Below are 15,250 nucleotides of genomic sequence, written 5' to 3'. Positions count from 1 at the left end.
GTTGTTAATTTTAGCCATTCTGACAGGTGTGAGGTGGTATCTCATTGTGCTTTTGATTTGTATTTCCCTGATGATGAGTGATGTTGAGCATCTTTTCATGTGTCTGTTAGCCATCTGGATGTCTTCTTTTATTTTTGAGAGAGAGAGCAAGTGGGGAGAGGCAGGGAGAGAGGGGGACAGAGGATCCGAAGTGGGCTCTATACTGACAGCAGAGAGCCCGATGTGGGGCTCAAACTCACAAACTGTAAGCTCATGACCTGAGTCAAAGTTGGATGCTTAACCAACTGAGCCACCTGAGTGCCCCTTTCTAGATGTCTTCTTTGGAAAAATGTCTATTCATGTCTTCCACCCGTTTCTTAACTGGGTTAATTGTTTTTTGGGTGCTGAGTTTGAGAAGTTCTTTATAGATTTTGGATACTAACCCTCTATCCAATATGTTATTTGCGAATATCTCCCATTTCATAGGCTGCATTTAGTTTTGTCGATTGTTTCCTTTGCTGTACTTTCATTGCAATCTCACCAACTCTCACCAACTACCTGTTAAATGGTATTTTGACAGCACCACCCACCAGTTCTCCTCTGAGCCCCAGGGTCCTATGTAGGGATGCCTGTTTCATCTTGTCAGGGGAATACTTAAAATGTCCCAAAGGGAATTATTGATTCACCCAATCCCCAACACACAAAATCTGTTCTTCCTCCACGTCCCTCTTCTCAGTAAATGGCACTCAGCCATCTCAGCAAATCCACTGTTTGCCAATGCCAGAAACCTGGGAGCCACCCTCTATTTTTCTCCCTTCTGATCTTCTCCTCCCAGGCCTACCTCCACTTGTGCAGGTGAATGCGGGCTGAAGAGGCCTGGCTAAGGAGGGGACTGAAATCCAACCTCCAGCGTACAGGACTGTGTCTGCCTAAAGGATTGGGTCGGTTTTTCTTCGTGCATTTGACTTAGCAGAGTTCAGTCTCTCCTCAATTCATTACCAAGGCTCTTGGTATTTTGTCCACAATTCTTGAATCTATCTACTTCCCTCCATCTCTGCTGTTCAGTGTAAGCCATCCTCATTTTTCGTCTGGGGGACTCAAATTGCTTTGTAACTGTCTAGCTGCTTCTTTGTTCACACACCCTTCCAGTCATCCCTACCCATTCGCCAAGGTAAGCAATCTTTTTAAAAGGGCAAATAAAATACATTACACCCCTGTTTAAAACTCTTTAATTACTTCCTGTTGTTCTTATGGCAAAGATCAAAATCATAACACCATGTCCTGTGTGATCTTGCTCCCAGCCTCATCTCCAGCCATTTTACTCTTGCTTAAGTTACCCTGGGCTTTCTTCTTACCTTGTCTTAAGCATTATTATCATGCCCAAACAGCTTCTACTGCCTTCAGGGTTTCACTTAATGTCTTTTCAGGGAGGCCTTTTCTACCTCCATATTAAATGTGCTCCCTCTGTGCTGTGCTGTCTTCACTATGCCCATTTCCTTTATAGAGCTTATCTCTGTTATGAAAATGTGCACACTGAGTGCATATGTGTAGAAATTTGTAGCTATGTTATTTCTTATTAAATGAGGCAAACTTTTTTTTCAGAGGCTGTCATTGCTCTTGGGGACTGGGCTGAACTTAAACTTGCCAGTTAAAGTTATCTGGTCTTAAAAGATCTCATTTGAGGTAAATATTCTGTCAGCTTAAAATTGCAGTCCTGCCAGAACTTTCCCTTCCACACCTTGACTTCCCAAGATGGCCTGCAAGATCAAAGGGAAGGTTAGAAGCAGTGGCCAGAAGGGTCTCAGATCTGTGTGCAGAGTTAAGAGCTGTAGCCAGGGTCCTCACTGTCTTCTGCTCCCTAGTCACTCCTGATCACCACAGCCCTGAGGTTGTTGACTGGCAAGCTCGTGATCTATTGCTTCAGCACCGTGAAATTCATATGTCTCACTTTCTCACCCCAGCCCCTCCAATCCCTGCTCCTTTCATCAGCTGACTTGGGAACCCTTTTGCTCTTGCTGGAGGCTTCAGCTCTGCTCATCCTTGGGGTCTTAGTCACATTCTCCAGCCATCCCCTGCCATTCAATCCACCACTGCCCCTGGCTTAGGATCACCTAGTCCCTGGCACATTGTCCCATCCATGGCTCTCAACCATGCTATTTTGCCTGTCAGGGAGCATCGAGAGAAGTCTGGGTTTCTGGCACACCATCTGCAAGGTGTGGACAACTAGCAGCATCATCCTCTCTCTCCCCAATACCCCTACTCCTGAGCCCTGCTCAGTGTGAGACATTTGCCAGAATTGTTCAGCCTTCTAAGCTGGGCTAGGGGAAGTGGGTTTCTAGCCCCACTCAATCCCTAGTCAGCTGGACACTACTATGCCCTTTTCTCAGGGTTAGACCTCAAAATCAGGGGAATATTGACCCATTCATGCTGACCTCTTACCCTACTTCTTTCTCTATGAAATTTATTTTTTACCTCCCCAATTCCTATTCTCTCTTTGGGTCTTAGCTTCAGGATAAGAGAAGCCTTTCCTGGCCTTTCAGATCAGATTGTCTGTAAATTTCACAAGGGCAGGATAGGTTTTTTTCCTTTCTGATCCTCGGTGCCTAACATAGTGCTTGGCAGACAGTGCCAGAACAGAAACGCAATAAAAAATTTGCTGAACGGGGCGCCTGGGTGGCGCAGTCGGTTAAGCGTCCGACTTCAGCCAGGTCACGATCTCGCGGTCCGTGAGTTCGAGCCCCGCGTCAGGCTCTGGGCTGATGGCTCGGAGCCTGGAGCCTGTTTCCGATTCTGTGTCTCCCTCTCTCTCTGCCCCTCCCCCATTCATGCTCTGTCTCTCTCTGTCCCAAAAATAAATAAAAAACGTTGAAAAAAAAAATTAAAAAAAAAAATTTGCTGAACAAATATTGTCAATCTGTCTTTACCCCTGATAGACTTTAAGGTCAGGGGGCCAGGGGTGACATGTTATAAAACCCTCAATTTCCTTATCATACAGAGTTTTGGAGTCAGTTCCTGGTCCTATTAACTCATTCATTCAACAAATACTTTTTGAGTGCATGCCACATGCAATGCACTGGGCTTGCTATTGGAGATAAAGGAGTGAACTCTTTAAAACATTTTTATTAAGCATTAAAAATTGATAACATATGTAAAGTATAAAAAATTATATAGGAAACTCTCTCTAAACTTATCACTCAGCTCCAGTGATAAATCTTTACACAGTGACTTGAACAGATTGAAGGGGAACAGAAACAGATCCCTGGACACCGGTTGGGCGGCTACAGCAGTCTTGGGCAGGAGATGATGGGGTCTGGGGTAGGGCGGTATAGGGAGAAAGAAAAAGGTGGGCTCAAAAGATATTTAGCAGGTAAACTGGACTTGATGGATTGTCACTCACTAGTTGTGTAAACTAGTTAAATCCCAACCTTTTGGAGCCCCAATTTCTGCATCTGTATCATAGGTTAGTAATAACTATTGTTATTTGTATCCCTAGAACCTAGCACAAAGCTTGGTACAAGATGATACACATACACAAATCATAGCTACTGTTACTACTGTAGAAGCTTCACATATGCCGGCAGAAGGAATATTCTGTCAAACTTGAGGCTGGAACTTGCCGTCTTCTAGGATGGAAAATGATAAATGATGATGGTGCCTTTGCCAGAACCAACATCCATACTCCCCAGGCAGTGCGGCAGCACCGGCCGGGATCAGAGTCTGGGCCACCGCCAACCACAGCTCCAGCCCGGCCAGCCTCGGCCCCAGCACCAGCTGGAGTCCTGGCCCCGCCCACATCTCTGCAAGTTCCGCCCCCGGGGCCGCGCGCGCGCGCGCGCCGCCGCCGCCGCGCGCGTCCCGCCCCGCCCCTGCTGCTGACGTGCGGGGCCGAAAGGGAGGGACGGGCGGGCTCCGCCGAGCCTTGTGCTTCCGCGGGCTCTGGGGTCGCTGGGGCCTCGTGGCGGGGCGGCTCCGCGGAGCTTCGCCCGCTTTCGCACCTTCCTCGTGTCCTCTCGCGGCGCCCAGCGGGCCCTGCGCTTCGGCGGGAGACCCGGCAAGGGTGAGTGTTGGCGGGAGCGGGTTCCGGCCGGCCGGGCGCGCGCTCCGCTCTCCCGGGCATTGTCTGGGCGGGGGCGGCGCGGGCACGTGCGCTCCCCTCCCCCACCCGGGTGGCCGCGCGGTCCCGGGCGGAGCGGAGGGGGGAGCGAGTGACTGCGGATAGAAGAGGACCGGAGGGGCGGGCTGGTTCCGCGGTGAGTGTGTCTGTCGGAGGAGTCTTCGAAGCGGCAACCTGGAATTTGGCTGTGTGGGGGGTCCTTTTCTAAGGGGCACAGTGCTCTCTGCGGGGATGGGGGTCCCTTGGGCCCCAGTGGCCGGAGCTTTCAGGATGTTAAGCTTGGTGGCCTGTGATGGGATCGGAAATGAGATTTGGCTCCGGTACCAGCAAGTTGTGGATTTACCAACAAGAACGGTGAAATCTACCTCCAACCTGTCGCCATCCTTACCGCCCCCCTCCCCTGTGAAGGATGAGTGGGATTTAAAAAGGTTGGAGGATCTTCCAGGGATATGCCCGAGTTAAAGCACCAGATGTGTGAGACAGTGCGAGGTTAGAGTGGAAAGCTTGGGAAAGTGAGTAGTTGGAAGAAAGACTGGTTCGGTGGGTTGTGGCCAGATTGCAGAAGACAATGAATGAGGTTTATCTCATAATCTTTTTTTCTGTTGTGAGTGTAATTATGTTATAAAATAGAAAGTAGAGGAGGAAAATATCACCGATAATCCCATAGCCCTGACACATCATTCTTACAGTGTTTATGTTTGCTAGTATTTTCATCTAAGCTTATAACAGTTACAGTTAGAGTTTACCTACAATTTTCCATTTTCTTTTTTCCTTAAGGTGTAAAAATGCGATGTAATACACAGTATTCAACAATATCGTTTCCTCTTAATAAGCAAGTATTCATCATAGAAAAGTTTAAAAATACAAGCGAAATGAGGAAGAGTATTCATAGTTCTACTGCCTAGAGATGTTATTGTATATTTTTGGTTGTGTATATTCTTTCAAAGATAGGAGCAGATAATGCCCTGATTAGGAATTTAGTTTTCGTAGGAATCCTTTGAAGGTTTTAAGAAGGCAGGTAGCATAATCTGACTGCTATGTGGAGAAAGAGGGCAAGAGTGGGGAGCTGGGAGATCAGTTAGGATGCTGTTTGCAGTACCTTGGACTAGGTCCATGGCAGGGATGAAGAGTAGAAAGATTTAAAAATATTTTGGAGGTAGAATGAACAAGACTTGGAAGTGGATTGATGAGGGAATGGGAGAATTCTTTGCTTTTTAAAAAATATATATCTATTTTTTAATTAAGTAAACTCTGTGCCCTACGTGGGGCTTGAACTCATGAGCCTGAGAGATCGAGTCGCATGCTGTACCAACTACTCACTGAGCCAGCTGCATTCCCCGAGAATTCTTTGCTTTTTGGTATTTGTTTTGAGCAACTATGAGTAAATGGTGGCATTTACTGAGAGGGAGAAGAATGGAACAGAAGTTTGAGGTGGGAAGAATCATGAGATCTGTTTTGGGTGTATTAAATGTGAGATGCTTATCAGTTGTGAAGTTGGTAGTTGAGGAAGCAATTGGGTGAACAGGTTTGGATCTCATGGAAGAGAGAGCCAAGAGCTGTTAGATAAAAATTTGGAGTACTCAGTACATAGATGATATCGAAAGGTATAGACTGTATGAGATCACCAAGGTAAAAAGTATAGATAGAGAAGTGAAAATTGGCACTTGGTCCCCCCCAATACTTCAAGATGTAGTAGAGGAAGAAGATTGAACACAGGACAGAAGAAATAGCCAGTGAGGTAGGTGGTGGTGGGGGGGGAGGTAGGTAGGGGAGCAAAAGACCGGTGTGATGGAAACCAAGAAAAATAAGTTCACAGAAGACAAGAGAATTGGTCCATCCTTTCTTCTGAGATGTTTAATTGGTTTTGGAGGTTGTTGGTTTGGTCACTGGTATTACTTTTTTTTTTTTTTTTTTAATTTTTAAGTAATCTCCACACTCAGCATGGGGCTTGACTCACAACCCAGAGATCAAGAGTCTCATGCTTCACTGACTGAACCAGCCAGGCACCCCTGGTCATTGGTATTATTATTATTTTTTAAACGTTTGTTTGTTTTTGAGAGAGAGAGTATGCATATGCAAGCGGGGGACGGTCAAAGAGAGGGAGACAGGATCCCAAGCTGGCTCTGCACTGACAGCAGTGAGCCCGGTGTGGGGCTGGAACTGACAAACCGCAAGATCATGACCTGAGCTGAAGTCAGATATGTTCAACCGACTGAGCCACCCACACCCCCCCTTTGTCATTGGTATTATTATCCAGTGTTCTAGAAGTGGGAGATGGAAACTAGATTGGAATAATTGATTGCGGCTTGAGTAAGTGAAAATGAGTGTGAATTACAAAAACCTGGGCCTTCTTCAACATGCCTTATTTCCATCTGCTCCACAACTAAATTTGATAGGTGAAAAATGGTGTCTTGTTTAGTATTTCATTCCTTGATTACTAGTGTGTTTGAAAATTTTTTCACATATATTGGTCATTGGTGAATTTCTGTTTCTGTCCTGTGTGTATCTTTTTGTGTTTATCACTTTTGGGAATTGATTGTCAAGAGTTCTTTTAGATATTGAAAACATGTAGTTTTACGTAGAGCTTGCAGAATTTCCCCCCTTAAGTATTTTTCCTTTCTGGGAATAAATGAGTTTATTATATATGCTCCATCAGGAGACACATGTCTGATCCCAAGTTAATACATGGTTAACTTCTATATATGCTTTTTTTTTTCAATTGTAAAATACACATAGCCTAAAATTTACTACCTTAACCATTTTTAAGTGTGCAGTTCAGTGGTATTAAATCCATTTGTAACAGTGTGCAACTATCACCACCATCCATCTCCACCACTCTTTTCATCTTGTAACACTGAAAATCTATACCCATTAAACAATAACTCCCCATTCCTCCTTTCTTCTAGTCCCTATAGCAGCCGCCATAAGTACCTCATGTAAGTAGAATCATACAGTATTTGTCTTTTTCTGATGGGTTTATTTCACTTAGCGTAATGCCCTCAAGATTCATCCATGTTGTAGCAGGTGTCAGAATTTCCTTCCTTTAAAAAAAAATTACATATTTTAATTAATTAAATCATTTTTATTTTTTTAAGTAGCCTCCATGCCCAGCATTGGAGCCCAATATGGGGCTGAACTCAGGACCCCTGAGATCAAGAGCTGGCCACTTAACTGACTGAGGCCATTCAGGTTCCCCTATTTTAACTAATTTTTATTCCAGTTGACATACAGTGTTATATTAGTTTCAGGTGTAGGATATAGTGATTCAACAATTCCATACATCACCGTGCTCATCAGGACTAGTGACTCCTTAATCCCTAACACCTACTTCACTCATCCCCTCACCTCCTCCCCTCTGGTAACCATCAGTTTGTTCTGTATAGTTAAGGGTCTGTTTCTTGGTTTGTCTCTCTCTTCCTCTCTTCCCCTTTGCTCATTTGTTTCTTAACAGTTTCAAATGAGTGAAATCATAGGTATTTGCCTTTCTTTGGCTTATTTCACTTAGCATAATAACCTCCAGGTCCATCCATGTCCTTGCAAATGGAAAGATTTTATTCTTTTTTATGGCTGAATAATATTCCATTGTGTTTATATATATATCACATTTTCTTCATTCATCAGTGGACATGGGCTGCTTCCATATCTTGGCTATTATAAATAATTCTTCTATAAACATAGGGGCATGTGTTTCCCTTTGAATCAGTGTTTTTCTTTTAGTAAAGAACTTTCCTTTTTTAAGGCTGAATAATATTCCAGTGTATGTATATATCCCATTTTATTTCCCCATTCATCTGTCGATGAACACTTGGGTTGCTTCCATGTTTTGGCTCTTATAAATAATGCTGCTAAGAACATGGGTATACAGATACCTCTTCAAGGTCCTGCTTTTAGTTCTTTTGGTTTGTATATACCCAGGGGTGGAATTGTTGGATCATACAGTAATGCTATTGTTAGTTTTTTTGTCGAACTGCCACACTGTTTTCCATAGTGGCTTGCACGTATATTCATATATTCCCACCAACACTGTACAAGGGTTCCAGTTTCTTCACATTCTTGCTGACATTTGTTTTCTGGGTTTGTTTTTTTTGTTGTTGTTGTTGTTGTTGTTTGTTTTTGATAGCCATCCTAATGGGTGTGAGGTAATAATCTCACTGAGGTTTTGATTTGTACTTTTTTCCCTAATATTAGTGATGTTGAGCATCTTTTCATGTGCTTATTGGGCACTTGTATACCTTTGGAGAAATGTTTATTCAAATCTTTTGTCTATTTTAAGTCAAGTTTTTGTTGCTTTGAGTTTTAGGAGTTCTCTCTATATATTCTGGATATTGATCCCTTATTGAATGTATGATTTGCAAATATTTTAGCTTTTTGTGAATTGTCTTTTTACTCTGTTGATAGTGTCTTTTGATGCACAAAATTTTTAAATTTTCATGAAGCTCAGTTTGTCTTTTTTTTTTTTTTTTTTTTTTTACCTGTGCTTTTGGTGTCATATCTAAGAAATCTTTGCCAATCCAATGTTGTGAAGCTTTTAATAGTTCTGTTGTTTTAAGTCTTATATTTAAACCTTTGATCCATTCTGAGTTAATTTTTGTATGTTGTTAAGGGTCTGACTTCATTCTTTCACGTGTAGATATTCAGTTTTCCCAGCACCATTTGTGGAAAAGACTATTCTTTCTCCATAGAATGGTCTTGGTACGCTTGTCAAAAATCATTTGACCATATATGCAAGGCTTTGTTTCTGGGCTCTCTTCTCCATTGGTCTGTTTATTTCTGTTTACGGCAGTACCAAACTGTTTTGATTACTGTAGCTTCTAGTAAGTTTTGAAATCAGGAGTGACTTCTTCAGTTTTGTTCAAGATTGTTTTGGTCAGGGTCCCTTGAAATTCCATATGAATTTCAAGATGGGTTTTTCTATTTCTGCGGAAAATGTCATTGGGATTGTGATAGGGATTGCATTGAATCTGTAGATGGCTTTGGGTAGTACTGAGTTTTAAACAGTATTTTTCAATCCGTAAACATGAGATATGTTTCCATTCAGTTATGTTGTATTTAATTTCTTTCAGCAATGTTTTGTAGTTTTCATTGTATTACTCTTTGACTTCCTTGGTTAATTCCTAAGTACAGTTGGCTCTTGAACAACATGGGTTTGAATTGTGCAGATCCACTTATATGTGGACTTCTTTGGATACAGTATAATACTGTAAATGTGTTTTCTCTTCATGATTTTCTTAGTTTTTTCTCTAGTTTATTTTATTGTGAGAATACAGCATATAATGCTTATAATATACAAAATATTTGTTAATTGTTAATGTTATCGGTAAGGCTTCTGGTCAACAGTTGGCTGTTAGTAGTTAAGTTTTGGGGGAGTCAAAAGTTATACATGGATTTGACTGTGTGGGGGTTGGTGCCCCCAATGCCTGCATTGTTCAAGGGTCAACTGTATTTTATTCATTTTGATGCTGTTATAAATGGAATTGTTTCTGTAATTTACTTTGCAGATTTTTTAGTATAGAAATGCAGCTGATTTTTGTGTGTTGACTTAGTATCCTGATATTTTGCTGAATTAATTTATTACAGTTTTTTTTCGTGGAATATTTAGGGTTTTTACATATAAGATCATATCCCTCCATATTAAAAACCCTTCGTATTCATTCATTGGATGCACTATAATTTGCCATCGACTACTACCAATTTTTTATTATAAAATATACAGGAAGAGGAGAACTAACACTTAAACTATAGATCTGTAAGTGCAGCTCACATATGAGAGTAAATTGAGAGCAGTTTCTTAGGATAGATTTCTCAGAAAGAGGATTCTCTTCTTGTTTAACCAGAGATTTTTATTTGAATTTTCACTGCCAATCCTTAAATTCACCCCCATCTCCCTACCTTTAATCCTGGCTCCCTTTTATCCTGTTTTCCACACTGCTACCAAGTGGTGGGTGAAGGTCAGTACATTTTTCCCTCAGAAAACAAGGCTTATGAAGCAAATTGTGTCTGTAACATCTGTTTTGTGGGAGTTAGGAAAAAAAAGTTTCTGAAGGCTGGAGTGCATTTCATGGATGAGTTGGAATTTAATTGGATTTCTTGAAAGTTGAATAGCATTTCAGTAAGCAAGAGAGAAGGTAGAGGTGAAATATGAATCCATTGAAAGGTAATTGTGAGATGTTCAGGCATGCGAACTTTGATGACTGCAGACAAAGAGAGGTGGAACTAGTTCTCCAGCCAAGGATTGTTTATTCTGTTTATCTGAAGAATGAACTGTGGGGGTGCATGGGGATGGGGGAGATGTGTTATGTGTTGGTAGTAAAGGCTGAGGGTGAGGAGAATGCCAAGGGGAGTTCCTCTTGATTTGTATGTTTTTAGTCATTGAGTTAATGAATACATTGGTGATTGTTCTCTATTTTGTTTATAAAAAATTAGTTTCAGGGTACGTATATTTTTTAAAATTGACATATTCACTTAATGTAAAATTCACCATTTTAAAGTGTATAATTTAATGGTTTTTAGTATATTTACAAGGTTGTGCAACCATTACTACCATCTAATTCCAAAGTATTTCCATCACCCCAGAAAGAAACCCTGTACCTATTAGCAGCCAGTCCTTGTTCCCTCTCCCCTCATCCCCTGGCAACCACACTGAGTCTATGGATTTGCCTGTTTCTGTACATTTCATATAAATAGAATCATATAACACATTGCCTTTAGTATCTGGCTTCTTTCACTTAACATGATACATTCAGTCTGTCTGTGATATAGCATGTGTCAGTACCTCATTATTTTGCTTAGTAATACTCTCCTGTCTGAATATACCCCATTATGTTTGTCCAGGCATCAATCCATGGATATTGGGTTGTTTATACTTTTTCACTATTGTGAATAATGCTATTATGAACATTTAGGTGTAACTTTTTGTGTGAACATGTGTTTCCAGTTCTCTTGGATATATACCTAAGAATGGAGTTGCTAGGTCATATAGTAAATCCGTTTAACTTAAAAAAAATTTTTTTTTTAAGTTTATTTATTTTTAGAGAGAGAGAGCAGGAGGAGCAGGGAGAATCCCAAGCAGGGCATGGAGCCCCATGTGGGGCTGGAACTCATGAACCATGAGATGACCTGAGCTGAAATCAAGAGTGGACATCTGACTGACTGAGCCACCAAGGCACCCCACTTTTTTTTTTTTTAAGTGTAGGTTTTATTGTTTTTGTTTTGAGTTATCTCTACACCTGATGTGGGGCTCAAACTCGTGACCTGAAATCAAGAGTTGCATGTCCTTCCAGGTGAGCCTGCCAGACACCCCAGTTCTGTTTAACTTCTTCAGGAGCTGCCAAACTTTTCCACAGCAGCTGCACCATTTTACATTTCCACCCACAGTGAATGAGGGATCTCATTGTTTATACTTTATATGTGTTTCTGGCTGACTATATTCGAAAGTTGTAGGTTTTTAAAGTGTCATTGAGGTACAATTGGCATCTACAGACTGCACAAAATGTGTAATTTGGGAAGTTTCAACTTATTTATACACCTGTGAAACCATCACCACAATCAAGATAGTAAACATGTATCATCCCACAAATTTTCTTTTTTAAATGTTTATTTGTTTATTTTGAGAGACGGAGAGTGTGTGTGTGAGCAGGGGAGCTTCCTAATGCATGATGTGAGTCTTCCTAATGTTGATTACCCAACTGATGGCTCTGCCCCTTTGTAAATGCACATATAGCATGCACTCATGTACTTGGGGAAGGATAATCTGTAAATAGATTTTTGTTTAAGGTTAATATATATTGGGTTTGTCTTTTTTAAGATTTTATTTTTTAATTTTTTTTTTTACATTTATTTATTTTTTGAGAGACAGAGACTAGAGCACAAGTGGGGGCAGGACAGAGAGAGAATGAGACACAGAATCTGAAGCAGGCTCCAGGCTCCAGGCTCCAAGCTGTCAGCACAGAGCCCCACACCGGGCTGGAACCCATAAACCATGAGATCATGACCTGAGCCGAAGCCGGACGCTTAACCGACTGAGCCACCCAGGTGCCCCAAGATTTTATTTTTTTTAAGTAATTTCTACACCCATTGTGGGGCTTGAACCTACAATTCCAATATCAAGAATTGTATGCTCCACTGACTGAGCCAGTGAGGTATGCCATCATTGTTATTTATTTTTTTTTTTTTTAATTTTTTTTAACGTTTATTTATTTTTGAGACAGAGGGAGACAGAGCATGAACGGGGGAGGGGCAGAGAGAGAGGGAGACACAGAATCGGAAGCAGGCTCCAGGCTCTGAGCTGGCAGCACAGAGCCCGACGCGGGGCTCGAACTCACGGACCGTGAGATCATGACCTGAGCCGAAGTCGGCCGCTCAACCGACTGAGCCACCCAGGCGCCCCCATCATTGTTATTTTTTATAATGACTTTTGAGATCTAATTCACATACTGTAAAATTCACTCTTTAAAGTGTAAAACTCTGTGTTTTTTCTTTTAGTAGATTCACAAAGTTGTGCAGCCATCATTATATCTGGTTCCAGAAAATTTTTATCAGTAGGTAGATTTTTATAAATAGATAGTTTTTTAGACTAGAGAGTGTTGATTTAAAGAAAAAACCATTTTCTAAAAAATGTCCCCTTTTTAAGTTGCTTGTTTCCTTTTAAGAATCTCAGCTTCACATGGAAAAGCATGAGACTTATCCCCATAGAATGTGTTGTCGTTGTCCATTTGAAAACTCCAGTGAAAAATCCCTACTTAGTGAAGTGTGCAAGATTTGGCTCAGTTTATGTATTCTCAGTGACTGTGTCCAAGAGTTTGACATAATCTTGATCTGGTCCAGTTCCTTCCTTTTTCAACCTGGAATTGTAGACCAGCTTTGTTTCCTTTTGCTTCTTTTGGAAAAAAAACTTTTAGGGCTTCACAATTGAAACAGGATTCTCATATGAAATCAGCTATCATTTCAGACTATTCCAGTGATCTTTGTCTGAAAGTGACACCAGGGAAGTCATTGGAAGGTTATGTACCCTCCCTTGTTTCTTTCTCTCTCTTTTTTTTTTTTTTTTAAGTTTATGTATTCAAGCAGTCTCCAACCAACTGTGTACTCGAACCCATGACTCTGAGATCACGAGTTACATGCTTCTCCAACTGGGCCAACCAGGTACCCCTATATGGTGTCTCCCTTCTGTCAACTTAAGAATTTGCTTTAAGTATCTCAAAACCTTTAAACAGTTCATGTAGGTCACTCTGTCCAGAGAAAGTGTATGTTGAAGTCCTGGAGTAAAGGAAGGGTAAAGCTTCCTAAGGCCAGCTATCCAGTTGTTGCACTAATGGATAGAAGCAGTGGCATGGATAATTTAGAATAGTTGTTTTATTCTAGATTTTCTTTCACGTTGCTTTGCACATTGGAGACCAAGTATTGGCCTGCATGAATCCTGGGGCTGACCTTTATAGCAACTTACATGGTCTTTAGCAATTTCATTTATAAATGGAAAGTATGTGTTTTTGACCTGGAAATATATAATACTTAAATAATATAATTTTTTTTGAGCTCAGCTTTCTAGCTTTTCCATTTTGCTCAGCTCTTTACATGTCATACTGGGAGATACCCCTGGACACAAGATCATGTTCCAGGGACTTTTTTTCTTTTTCTTTTCTTTTTTTTAAATAGGCTTCGTGCCCAGTGTGAGAGCCCAGCACAGCGCTTGAACTCATTATCCTGAAATCAAGACCTGAACTGAGATCAAGAGTCAGATGCTTAACTCACTGAGCCAGCCAGGTGACCCTTATACTGGGAATAGCCCATGTCAGTATGATGCGATGAACTGACCTCCCATCAGCTCCCCACCATTCTGGTCCAGTGTAAAATTGTGATCGTTTTTACTTAAAAGACCTTCCCCCCCTGCCCCCATACCAGATGAGTTGAAGAAACAGTAATTATGTTGACCAAGAAATGAGAGTGTATTCAAATGGTCTTGTGTAAAAGATCTTAGAACAATTAGGGTACAGAATTTTTGTCAGTACCAACTTAAAATCAGAACTGAATCTTCTCCCTTTTAGATTTCCCTTGATCTGAGTCTTTCGTATAAGCTACTTCAGATTCCTTGTATTGTGAAAAAAAAAAAAAAAGCATGATTTTGGGGAGAAAATTATTTGTGTATATTTTCAGTTACCTTTGTCAGTGAGAGATGACAGTTCTATGACTAATCTTCAGAAGAAAAAATTTAAGTTGACATTGAAATATATTTTGATTTTTAAGTTTATTTTTTTAGCACCCAACATGGGGATCGAACTCATGACCCCAAGATATGAGTTGCACGCTCTTCTAACTGAGCCAGCCAGATGCCCCTTTATTTTGATTTTTTTGATAAGACTTCTTTATGCAAATGATTTTTCTCAGTATAGCCTTTTTTTTTTTTTTTTTTTTTTTTTTAAATTTTAGAATCTTAAGCAGGCTCCATGCTCAGTGCAGAGCCTGATGAGGTGCTCTATCCCACAACCCTGGGATCATGACCTGAGCCAAAGTCAGGAGTTGGGTGTTCAACTGACTGAGCCACCCAGGTCCTCCTAAAAGCTGCTATATTTAATTCCCAATATATAATTTATGAAATGGATCATATATATTTGGATTACTGAAAGTTAGTGGCATTAATATATTCCTAAAGATTCAACATTAGACATGTGCATTGCAAATCACCTTGCTTCTGAATCTCCTAAATACTTTGTTTATTGCTGGTAATGAAAGCTTCTAGGGGTGCCTGGGTAGCTCAGCTAAGCCTCTCACTTTTGATTTTGGCTCAGGTCATGATCTCACAGGTTCATGAGATCCAGCCCTGCCTTGGGCTCTACACTGATAGCGTGGAACCTGTTTGGGATTGTCTCTCTCCCTCTCTCTGCCCCAACCCCTGGCTCATGTGGGTGTGCATGTGCACTCTCTCTCAAACGTTAAAAAAAAAAAAAAATAAGTCTAGTTATTTTTCTATTTTTTAAATACCCTGCTGGATTGGATTTGTGTCTGTGTTCACAAATGAAAACTGGTCTGTCATTTTTCGCTGCTGATGCCTTTGACCACATCTTCTTAGGTTTAGAAATGTTATGTTCTCTTTGTTGCTAATTTTAAAATACTCTTATTTTAATTTTCTCTTTGAGCCATGAGTTATTTAGAAGAGTATCTTGT

The 15,250-nt window shown here is 41.0% G+C and overlaps 1 protein-coding gene across 4 annotated transcripts in view; it reads left to right on the top strand.

The window, feature by feature from the left end:
- Nucleotides 1-3,845: 3,845 nt before the first annotated feature.
- YEATS2 (YEATS domain containing 2) overlaps nt 3,846-15,250 on the top strand; it is a 112,536-nt gene continuing 101,131 nt past the window's right edge. For 2 of the 4 annotated variants that reach the window (XM_053903597.1, XM_053903593.1), the window contains exon 1: nt 3,846-4,036. The gene's annotated coding sequence lies outside the window, so the exon portion shown is untranslated. Of the gene's footprint in view, nt 4,037-4,121; nt 4,230-13,744; nt 13,853-15,250 lie in introns of those variants that run through there. The other 2 variants (XM_053903594.1, XM_053903595.1) reach the window with 2 other exon arrangements.

This window comes from Panthera pardus, unplaced genomic scaffold (genome assembly GCF_024362965.1).
Source record: "Panthera pardus isolate Hobbes unplaced genomic scaffold, ASM2436296v1 HiC_scaffold_16, whole genome shotgun sequence".
NCBI classification, from domain to species: Eukaryota; Metazoa; Chordata; class Mammalia; order Carnivora; family Felidae; genus Panthera; species Panthera pardus.
This window is presented reverse-complemented; position numbering and strand designations above follow the sequence as displayed.